This window comes from Phyllostomus hastatus, unplaced genomic scaffold, assembly GCF_019186645.2.
Source record: "Phyllostomus hastatus isolate PE091 unplaced genomic scaffold, TTU_PhHast_1.1 phas_scaffold_28, whole genome shotgun sequence".
Taxonomy (NCBI): Eukaryota; Metazoa; Chordata; class Mammalia; order Chiroptera; family Phyllostomidae; genus Phyllostomus; species Phyllostomus hastatus.
This window is the reverse complement of record NW_025334022.1, coordinates 22,879,775-22,890,968: the sequence shown is the minus strand read 5'-3', so window position 1 is coordinate 22,890,968 and position 11,194 is coordinate 22,879,775. Positions and strand designations below refer to the sequence as shown.

The following is an 11,194-nucleotide window of genomic DNA, read 5'->3' as shown; positions in this document are numbered from 1 at the left end:
TTTAGAGAGGGAAGGGAGGGAAGGAGCGGGGGGGAGAGAGAGAGAGAGAGACAGAGAGACAGAGAGAGAGAGAAACATCAATGTGTGGTTGCTGGGGGCCGTGGCCTGCAACCCAGGCATGTGCCCTGACTGAGAATCGAACCTGCGACACTTTGGTTCGCAGCCTGCGCTCAATCCACTGAGCTACTCCAGCCAGGGTGAGATGGGCATTTTCTAACCAGGAAAGGTAATTTTAAACATAGAAAGATGCCCTGGCTGGCATGGTTCAGTGGATTGAGCACTGGCCTGCAAACCAAAGGGTCACTGGTTTGATTCCCAGTCAGGACACATGCCTGGGTTGTGGGCCAGGTCCCCAGTGGGGGGCACCTGAGAGGCAATCACACGTTGATATTTCTCTCTGCCTCTTTCTCTCTCCCTTCCCATAACAATAAATAAGTAAAATACTTAAAAGATAAACACAGAAATATAAAAATAAAAGTATTCTCTTATTCCTCCTGTGTGGAATTAATATGAATAATTTATTTTATATATCAAATAAGAACAGAGGTAAGTAATCCAACTCTACTACAGCATTACAAAGATCATCCCATCTCCTCACTTACCATGAAAAGACTGCCTCACTGTTGGCACACCCTGTCACTGCGCTGCAGAAATGCTTCGATTACACATAGTCCTTTACTAGATTAGACCAGTGTCCAGGGCACTGACTCCTCATCTCACTCGGGCTTATTCCAAAGATGTAAAATTTGGTGCAGATGCCTGAAACTCAATGCTATAGACCTTTATTTAGCTGATGCTGTAGCCATAACTATGGGTCTAAATGGAAAAATGGTGATTATTGAACAGAGTTTGGGAGGTCCCAAGGTAAAAAAAGATGATGTGATCATTGTAAAGTCTACTGACTTAAAAAACAAATGTAAAAATATTGATGCTGAAATGTTCAAGATGTTGCCAATAATACAAATAAAGAGGTTGGGGTGGCACCACTACTGTACTGGTACACTCTTTTGCCAAGGAAGGCTTTGAGAAGCTTATCAAAGGTGCTAACCCAGTGGAAATCAGGATAGGTGTAATGTTAGCTCTTGATGCTGTAATTTCTGAATATAAGAAGCAGTCTAAATCTGTGACAATGCCTGAAGAAATAGTTCAGCTTGCTAAAATTTCTGCAAATATAGACAAATAAATTAGCAACATCATTTCCAATGTAATGGAAATGGTTGGAAAAAAGGGCACCACCACAGTAAAGGATGGGAAAACACTGAATGATGAATTAGAAATTATTGAAGGCATGAAGTTTGAGGTTATATTTCTCCATACTTTATTAATATAGCAGAAGGTCAGAAGTATAAATTTCAAAATACTTATGTTCTATTGAGTAAAAAGAAAATTTCTAGTGGTCAGTCCACTGACCTTGATCTTGAAATCGTCAATGTTCATTGTAAGTCTTTGGTCATAATTACTGAAGATGTTGATGGAGAAGCTCTAAGTACACTTGGTCTGAATAGGCTAAGAGTTGGTTGCAACAGTCAAAGCTCCAGGTTTTGGTGGCAATAGAAAGAAATGCCTTAAATACATGGCTGTTGCTACTGGTGGTGCAGTGTTTAGAGAAGGAGGATTGACTTTAAATCTTGAAGATGTTCAGCCTCATGAATTAGGAAAAATTAGAGAAGTCATTGTGACCAAAATGATGCCATATTTTTGAAAGTAAGAGGTGACAAGGCTCAAATTAAAAAGTATATTCAAGAAATCAAGCAGTTAGATATCATAACTAGTGAATATGAAAAGGAAAACTAAATGAACGTCTGGCAAACTTTAGACAGAGTAGCTGTGCTGATGGTTGGTGGGACAAGTAATGTTGAAGTGAATGAAAAGAAAGACAGAGTAACAGATGCCCTCAGTGCTACACAAGCTGCTATTGAGGAAGGCATTGTTCTGGGAAGGTTTTGTGCCCTGCTTCTGTGCATTCCAACTTTGCACTGAACTCCAGTTAATGAAGATAAAACAATTGTTATAGGAATTATATAAAAAGCACTAAAAATTCCTGCAATCATTATTGCTAACTAAAAATGTGGGTGTTGCAGGATTGTTGATAGTTGAGAAAGTTATGTAAAGTTCCTCAGAAGTTGGTTATGATGCTATGTTTGGCAATTTTGTGAATATGGTGGAAAAGGGAATCATGATTCAACTCAGGTTGTAAGAACTCCTTTACTGGATGCTGTTGGAGTGGCCTCCCTGGTAACAACAGCAGAAATTGTAGTCATGGAAATTCCTAAAGAAAATAAAGACCCTGGGATGGATGGGATGGGTGGAATGTGAGGTGGCATGTTCTAATCTTAGAATAGTGCTTTACCATTATTAATGAGAATGGTGAGAGGAAGCTCAAAGCACTGTGCTATAACTTCAGAGATGCCAGTTAAAGGAAATGATGGAAGAAAAGTCTGGCTGATGTTTAAGAAAATCATTATAACCATCAGTTACTGGTTTCAGTTGACAACATACGATGGTTTACTGCTGTCGTTGTCCATGCCTACAGATAATTTATTTTGTATTTTTAAATACAAATACATTTGTACATTCCTGATAACTAAGTAAAAAAGCCATGTACCAATGTACTGCTTTCAGCTTAAGTCGCTGAAGCATTTTTACTACTATTTTGTTAAAATCAGGACTTTAGTGCTTGCCATTCCAGTGAGAAGTTAGAAAACATCCTTTCTGTGGAGAGTAAGAATAACTGTGTACAAAGTAGAGAAACATACAGTTATTTGACCATTGTGTAATAATATTTGTTCAAAGTTAAAAATATAAATCATCCCTTCACCTCAGTGTAAGATTTAAATGTATCTAACACAAGGGTACATTGCTATTTAAAATGTAGTAATATTGCTGCTGTCCTGCCAAGTACTTGCAGTCTCTACCAAGGTCCCATTGCAATACTGGTGGTTCCAGTAGTTTTATCAAAATAAATAATTTAAAAAGTATTTAAAAGCAATTCAAATGCCACAGAAACTGTAAATTCAAATAAAATTGTATCTATTTAAATATTATATTTGCCTCCTGCTAATAAACCTTTATTTATTCCACTCAAACTGAGCCATAAATCTTCCATACTGAAGGATCTTCTTTGCCCAGTTAATTTGGAGCAAAACACCAACATAATTAGTAAAGAAAAATGTAGGGTTTAACACACCCTTTTAATTTGTTTTTAAATATTTTGAAAGATTAAAAATGTTTAAAGTTTGTAATTCCTAATAGGAAAACATTATCTGAATGAGTACCCTAATGGAAAACCATTACAAAAATGATACAGATGCATTTGATATAGGGGTAGAGATTTTCTTCAAAGCTTTCTTCATGAGAAGGTCAGAGTTAAATTGGTTTGTATTTTGCAACATCCACTGGGTGATCTAAGTTATTTTTCCTTCAGCAAGGGCTTTATTTGTCAGAAGGTCATTATGCTTTACCTCTATATTTGGCTGACAAGTTACTGATGAGATTCATAACCTTTGTGTTGCTCTGATTTTTGACATATTTTCTAGGTTCTGGGCCACATCCTGGAAAGCTACCATAACTTCTGGATCCTGCATGGATTCAAGAACCTCTGGATCACTAAGAATTTCATGGAGCCCAGGCATTCCTGCCATTCAGGTATGCCTCCTCCCATTTTAGGCATTCGTCCAGGAAAACTACCAGTCATTCTCCCAGGAAAGCACCCAGAAAAGAGTTATACTGAGCTCCTGGTTGTCCTCTGGCTTCTTCCTCCCTCTTGTCCCTCTCCTTTTGTCAGGAGTCTTCTTAACCCTTTCCATTCTTTGATCTCTTGCACTTCTAATTTCCGCCCATACTTTCTCTGATGTTCTGCAATTTTGGGGACTCTTGGTTGAACTTCTGTCACCATTGCACTAGCATCTCATTATAATCCAATTATATGCAAAGTCAAGATCATGGGCTGCTTCTTCCCAATGGCCCAGAAGTCTACATATTTTCCCTCATCACTTGTAAGGCTGAGCTGAATCAGGATTTTTTCCAATAGTTCTGTCACAGTCTCGGACGGCAGCATTTGGCTTCTTTAATTTGATGAAGACACTGGCTCTCTTGGCATACAGAATGGCCAAGTGGAGATTCAGCTTGATAGCATCTGTGAACAAGTCAATGGCTTTCTGTAGTTCACCGTCATTTAGGGTATCAATGGCAGTCACTTTTTAAAAAAATATTTTCCCAATCCATCATATCTTCTGTTATGTCCATATTTTCATCTCCCATTTTTGAAATGAATTCAGTGTCTGGTTCAATTACACTTTCATTGTCAGTTTCTAGATCACTTTCCTCATTTAATGATTCTTCTGTCTTCATGTTCTGCTCTACCACCTTATAGTCTGTTTTTTCTTCCTTGATATTTTCTTCTGATTTAGTTTTATGAGTAGCAGGTGTATTTTACTAGCCCCCCTTCCCCACATGCTTTTCACCAACTCCCTCAGGAAGACGTTTCCTCAGTGTGCAGAATGATTGGATTCTGCTTATAGATTGTTCACTATTGCCCAAAGCTCCCTTACTCTGTGAGGGTCCATGGTTGGGACACTGGGGATGGCTGCTAGTATGGTTGAGGTTGCAGCCTGTTTCTAGACCACAGCACTAGCTCTACATCACCATGTAGAAGGGGCTTACATAGTTTATCTTGCAAATATCTTTTCACACAGATATTGGAAAATATTGATATCAATCCATGAGATAGGTACTTCCAAAAACTGATATCAATCCACATGCATATGTTTTTTATATTTTATTTCTCAATTATAGTTTATATTAAATATTATTTTTATTAGTTTCAGGTGCACAGCATAGTTGTTAGATCATGTAAAATATACTTTATAAAGTGTTCTTCCCAATATTTCCAGTACCCATCTAGCACCATACATTATTATTACAATACTATTGACTATATTCCCTATGCTGCACTTTACATCCCCATGACTGTTCTGTGACTACCAATCTTAAGCCCTTTACCTTTTTCATCCAGTACTAAAAAACCCTTGCCTCTGGCAATCATCAGTTTATTCTCTGTATCTATGAGCCTGTTTCTGTTTTGTTTGTTTGTTTATTTTGTATTTTAGATTCCACATGTAAATGAAATCATATGGTATTTGTCTTTTTCTTACTGACTTATTTCACTTAACACAAGCATATGATTTTTAAGATAATGCAGATTTTTTAAAAAGATTGTATTTATTTATTTATTTATGAGAGAGGGGAGGGAGAAAGAGAGGGAGAGAAACATCAATGTGTGGTTGCCTCTCAAGTGCCCCCTACTGGGGATCTGGCCTGCCATCCAGGCCTGTGCCCTGATTGGGAATTGAACCCATGACCTTTTGGTTTGCAGGCCAGCACTCAATTCACTGAGCCACACCAGTGAGGGCAAGCATATGGTTTTAACTGAGCATATTCATCTCTTGGATGTCATGTATACAGTTCTGTTAGATCTTCCTATTGATATTTGCCTTTTAACAGGTCATTACCTTATAGATTTAATCACTTCCAACTCAAGTTCATGTGGAATCTCCTCAATTGCACAGTTAGGTGGTTGTGAAATATGGAAATTTCCTCTGTACTTTCATAGAGGTCTGAAAAAACTGCTGGAAGTATTGTCTGAACTTGGATCTGTATTCGCTGGAAATCTGCATGGGAATAGAGATCTTGCTCCTTATTTTAACTTCTGACAGCATGAGAAGCATATACATCAGCCAGACAGTACTTTAATTTGAATGATTTTTGTTGTCATTGAAATGACTCTACCATAGTATAAGCTTTGTATATAACCACTGTTTGCATTGTAATTGTGCGTTGAATTGATTAAGAAATATTATCAAGCCTACAACAAAAGATTATTTTCAAAGCCATTCAGTGTTGAATAACATTTGAAGGAGATTTTATGAATCAAAATAATTCAGTCTCCAACCTGAGCTCAAAAAGTCACACACACACGCACACACACACACACACACACACTCACTTACCACTGTGAAGCAATAGAATTGCTCTATGATAGAGCAAGTGAGAATACCCAGCTTCTATTTCTGACAAAAGTACACAGAACTGTGATAGTTATGTTAATGAGAGCGAATGAAGTTCCCCATTGATACTATTAGCCAAATAACATATGAGAGATTCAACTATTGTCTGCAATGCAACTGCTGATAAAGAATATAATGAATAATATTATAGTTAAATACCTTACATTTTCACAAGTTTTGTGTATTTGTTCACAAACCTGTTTTCTACTTCATACATATTTTTACCACCATCAATTGGAACACCTCTTATCAGATTCCACTTCAGGTTATACTAAGTGTTTTTCTCAACTTATTCCAAACTATTCTCCCCAAAGTAGTTCCATGCAGACTGTTCATAGATACTAAGTCTTTGGTCTCTTTAAATTCATCAGTCACCAACCTTTCAGTACTGGTCTTCTTACTTCTGTCACTATCAAATTCCTGGGATGACAAGTATGACATTTTTGACATGTTTTGTTAGTAAAAGTATTACTAGGACATTCTCAGGCACATATGAGATTCAAAGTTCTCCTAGGTAAGTAAAAATTCCAATTGGCTGTCTGACTACATCTCTCAAATTTCTTGAAGAAAACCCATAGGTCTGCTACTTGGCATCCCAAGAAAGAGCTCATTAGGAGGCTGCAAATGAAAAATATGGCTATGACTTAAATGACAAACTACATCTGATGAATTTAATTGATATCTTCAGAGCAATTCACACCAAAGCAGCAGAATATACATTCTTTTCAAGTGCACATGGAACATTTTCTAAGATAAACCACAGATTAGGACACAAAATGAGTCTCAACAAATTTAAGAAGATTGAAATTATATCAAGCATCTTCTCTGACCATAATGCTATGGAACTAGAAATCAATTACAAGGAAAAAACTGAGAAACACACAAAGACATGGAGGCTAAATAACATGTTACTAAACAGTGAATGGATTAACAATTAGATCAAGAAAGAAATCAAAAGATACTTGAAACAAATGAAAATGAGAGCACAACAACCCAAAATATATGGAACATGGAAGTAGTCCTAAGACAGAAATTCATAGCATTACAGGCCTACCTCAAGAAACAAGAAAAATCTGAAATAAACAACCTGTCTTTACACTTAAAGGTACTAGAAAAAGAACAACAAACAAAGCCCAAAGTGAGTAGAAGAAAGCAAATAATAAAGATCAGAGAAGAAATAAATAAAGCAGAGTCTAAAAAAAATACAAAAGATCAATGAAACCAAGAGCTGGTTCTTTGAAAAGGTAAACAATACTAACAAACCTTTAATGATACTCGTCAAAAGAGAGAGAGAGAGAGAGAGAGAGAGAGAGAGAGAGAGAGAGAGAGAGAGAGAAATGACCCAAATAAATAAAATCAGAAACAAAAGAGGAAAAGTAACAACTGACACCACAGAAACACAATAAGAAATACAACTTACAATACTTTATTGAAGTAAGCCAGTTGAAGAAAGACAAATACCATATGATTTCACTTGCATGTGGGATCCAATGAACAAAATAAACTAACAAACAGAATAGGAACAGACTCATAAATACAGAGAACAGACTGACAGCTGCCAGAGGGAAGGAGGTTTGGGGAACTGGGTGAAAAATGTGGACTAAGCAAAAATGAAAAAATAAAACTACATAGACACAGACAATACTATGGTGATTACCAGAGGGAAAGGAGGTGGGGAGAGGTAGAAAGGATAAAGTAGAGGTAAATGATGATGGATGGAGACTTCCCTTTGGGCGGTGAACACACAATACAATATACAGATGATGTGTTATAGAATTGTATACCTGAAACCCATATTATTTTATTAACCAATGTCACCCCAATAAATTCAATAAAAATAAAAAAAATTATGACCATGAAATCACAAAAATTACTGTGACTAACCATATCAGAGCTGAGGCAGCAAGTGGCTAATTCACATAAGGAACAGTAGTACCAGTATAATGCTAAAACAGCGCCTTAGTCCATACAATGAAAAGTGATCTTTCATTTGAAGTCCCCACTACCTCCAGGTAAGTTCCTAACACCTCTCCCCAATTTAACAATAAACCACTACATCTCTTAACACCATCAAAGTCAAATCTCTGTGACAGCTAAATCAAAGACATTCAAGGAACCTGGACAAACCATTGTCAAAATATTTGGTAATAAATATCCACAATTGGTAGAAATGCATGAGGGATATTTGAGCCTTTATATAGTGGTTTATGCAATTTTTCTTTGTGATATTTTACTGTCAATAAGTCTAGCTAGCAAAAATAAGTATTTTATTCATGAGTGAGTACACCACTTTACTACTTCCAATAAATCAGAGAGTTTCTCTACCTCTTATGATCAAAGATAAGAAGCCTGGCAATAGTTCTATGGACCTGTTCAGAAAAACCCAGTACTATGGACTCTGCCCCTCATAAAAGCCATATATTAAGAAAATCCCAAAAACACAATGTAAAAAAAACCCTGAGCATTGACTCCTCAGCTAAACAACAACCTAGCAATTTTAATAATATCTGTTGACTCATGAAACTGCAGGACATACACTGCAGATCCTAGTCATTCAACCATTCAACAAGTATGTATTGACTACCTACTATATGCCTAGAGTTGTGCTAGTGAGTGCCTACTCATAGATGCCTTACCACTCATGATTTGTTCTAGTTCATGATCTAGAGGGTTAGACAGACATGTAGATAATGATGACAAGGATGTCAAGTGCTAAAACAGGAATGAACACAAAGTGCTGTGACATGGAGAGAGAATGATTAACTGGGAGGAAGGAAGAAGTAGATTGGTGTCTGGGAAGGTGCTCAAGAACAGGCATTTCTGGATCCCTAAGGGATTACTAGGTGTTTGCCTAGCAATGAAGGATGGCAGGGCAGGGGAAAGGTGGGGGTACACTGCAGGTAATGGAAAGAGAATGCACAGTGGAAGAGATGTGTGTATGTTTGTGTAAGTAATTGTCCAGAGAATGAAAAGTCTCCAGCTTGGGTAGAGTGGCAAATGGGCTTGGAAAACAGACTGAGGCAATAATTAGTACTACTAATAATTAATCATTATTACTAATCATTATTAGGAAGAAAGTCTTCTGTCTTCTGTATAAACACACATTCTTCTTTGTGCCACCATTCCCTTTCCCTCCCATCTTCTTCACGTTCTATCCCAACTGATCAACTTTATTCATTAAATCATGCATTTACACATCTACCAAATTTACTGGGCACTTTCTAATGTACCAATGCCATGCCCCATTGGAACTGTCATTTGTATCTGTTTGTTTCACACATGAAACTAAAAATGGTAAAACTGCCCATGGTCCCCATCCTAGTGTCTTCCCATCATCATTCTTGTGCCCCCTTTTTAAGTCCTCACCCAAGGATATTTTGAATTGATTTTAGAGAAAGGAGTAGACAGGCAGACAGACAGACAGACAGACAGACAGACAGACAGACATGTGAGAAACATCGACTGGTTGCCTTCTGTATGCATCGTGACAGGTGATCGAACATGAAACCCAGGTATGAGCCCTGACCAGGGATTGAACCTACAATCTTTTGGTGGATAGGATGACACTCCAACAAACTGAGCTACCCCACCAGGACATTCTTATGCCCCTTTCGAGGGGTTGGCTAAGACCTGTGGAAGCCAGGCCCTCCAAGCTGCACACAGTGTTGGTGTTCTGATATATCTGCCAAGACTGTATTTATATTCAATCATTTCCTCTTCAGTTGTCCCCTCCAATTATCAGCAGGACTGAAAAACAACATGATGGCTGCTGTTAATCATGATGTTTCCGGTAAAGAAGTTTGCACCTGAAGCCTCTTATTTGTGCAGGGAGACCAAACTGGGTACTGGGCTTGCCATGCAGAAAACTGTTTTTATGAAAAACTACTGCTATGAAATGATGGGCATGAAGAAGACCCTAGAGGAGATGGTTCTTTCACAGAGGAAGCAAGTTATCTCCCTAGGTGGTTGGAGTTTGTTCTAAGTCCCTGGGAGGTCGAACTAGTTGGTACCATCAAACAAAGAAGAAAGGAAAAAGTGGGTCTTCCTCCAGGAAGATACCTGAAGCAAAACTGAGAGAGATTCTCCTTCCAGCTGTGACCTTGGAGCTTTCTTCATGACAAATATGTGGCCCAGAAGTCTATAGAACAGTCACCAGGGCCTCAGTCATTTGCCTGAGGCTGCCCAGGGTTGCAGATCCATCCAGAAGGTCCCACTCTGTATCTCTGGTGTGCAGTTGGTGCCTGACCTCCATATCCAGTCATCTACCTATGACTTCTTTTTTAAATATTTTATTTATTTATTTTTAGAGAGATGGGAAGGGAAGGAGAGAGGGAGAGAAACATCAATGTGTGGTTGTCTCTCACATGGCCCCCACTGGGGACCTGGCCCGAAACCCAGGCATGTGCCCTGACTGGGAATCGAACCAGCGACCCTTTGGTTCACAGCCTGCACTCAATCCACTGAGCTACACCAGCCAGGGCTACCTATGACTTCTGATTGGTATCCAAGCCAGGAAGTTAGCACAATTTATGATTTCCGATTTCCTTAGAGATTCCCTTTTCCCCCTGTCAGTCAAAAGAAGCAGCCAAGTCTTTTTCCTTTTCAGACCGGTCATCAGGATCAGACTGAGACAGGGAAAGACCCAAGGCTACAACAATCTGAAGAGACTACCATTTAATATCAGCATTGCAGGGGTCACTCCCCCAAGACCAATCCAAAACTCTCTTTTACAGTGTGCCTCGGATTCACTGCCTCCAGGAAGACTTCTTTTCTTTATTTGTTCCCCCATCCCCACCATCGCCCCCACCATCACCCCCACAGGCTCTCCTGAATTACAGTGATATGTATGGACATTATTTGTTAGCTGCTTTACAAAAACCAAAGACCTTTGTAGGGGAACATACAGACTTTCAAGTTTGTAGCACCCATGCTGTCTTTACACAGGTAGGTAGGTGTTTATGATAGAACCACAGGACTTGGGAATCCCCATCAGTGCCGTGGTGTTTCTCTTCTGCCTGATTAGGGCAGACTGTCTACAAAGGGCTTTTGCATCGACTCTTTCCTTCCCTCCTTGGATCCTTTGCATGGCTGGCCTCCAATGAGGTTTCTGCTCTTGTGGCCTGTTGTGA

At 38.6% G+C, this 11,194-nt stretch overlaps 2 pseudogenes; one reads left to right on the top strand and one right to left on the bottom strand.

The window, feature by feature from the left end:
• Window positions 1–652: 652 nt before the first annotated feature.
• Window positions 653–2,331, top strand: LOC123805082 (annotated as a pseudogene).
• A 1,119-nt stretch (window positions 2,332–3,450) lies between these two features.
• On the bottom strand, window positions 3,451–4,565 carry LOC123805208 (annotated as a pseudogene).
• Between the last annotated feature and the right edge of the window lie 6,629 nt (window positions 4,566–11,194).